The 817-nt window shown below is 38.8% G+C and overlaps 1 protein-coding gene across 1 annotated transcript in view; it reads right to left on the reverse strand.

Annotated features, from left to right (window-relative positions):
• The window catches only part of GNL3L (G protein nucleolar 3 like), a 76,194-nt gene that overhangs the window by 71,464 nt on the left and 3,913 nt on the right, over window positions 1-817 (reverse strand). The gene's annotated exons all lie outside the window — the stretch shown is intronic.

An 817-nucleotide genomic window follows, 5' to 3' on the forward strand; every position in this document is an offset into this window, starting at 1 on the left:
CTTCCGGCCTGCTACTCTGTGCTACGCCTGTGCTTACCTTCCTCCTGAAGACCTGGTCCCTCTCGGTAGGGTAACAAGGGAACGTAACAGATGCTTACTCAAACAAAATTTAGAATTATGCATGTTCTCCCTGCAGTCACACAAGGAGGGTCTCCTGATTGTTTTGAAGGCAGATGTACTAAATTTGGTGATTATTTTGTTACTTAAAAAAAAAAAAATTAGAAACATACGTAATCTCCTACCAATCAGATGTACCATCACCCAATTTTGTAACCATTACCTAAACGCCAACCAATCACTGAGTTTTTATTGAATTTCCTGCTATTTTCTCATATAAACTCTTCAAATAGTCTCCTCCTTCAATCACTTAATTCAGAATCCTCTGAAACTTTTTGATTCCCAATTTCCAAATTGCCTTACCCTTTAATTAAAGCTCTTTACCTTTAATTTGAAACAGATACTGCCATTTTACTTTATGACAAGATCAAAATGAGGAGAATGCATAAAGCAATAGTCTGAAAGGCTATTGGTCCACGAACCCAAACTTCCTAACCACGAAGCAGTCAAAAGAAAATGAATGCATTTTATCTCTAACGTGAACTTCTGCTAAAATGATACTTCAATATACGTTCATTTAGGTGTCATTAATATATGTAAACAGCAATTTGCTTCTACCAACTTACAGACTCCTTGGGAAGCAGGTGAATAACTGCTAACCAGAAGCCTGGTGGTTCAAACCCACTAGCCACTCCTCGGAAGGAAGGTTGGGCAATCTACTTCTGTAGTGATACTGCCTCAGAAACCCAAGAAGGGGTCG

This window comes from Orycteropus afer, unplaced genomic scaffold (assembly GCF_000298275.1).
Source record: "Orycteropus afer afer isolate SDZICR_OR568_19922 unplaced genomic scaffold, OryAfe1.0 scaffold01176, whole genome shotgun sequence".
NCBI classification, from domain to species: Eukaryota; Metazoa; Chordata; class Mammalia; order Tubulidentata; family Orycteropodidae; genus Orycteropus; species Orycteropus afer.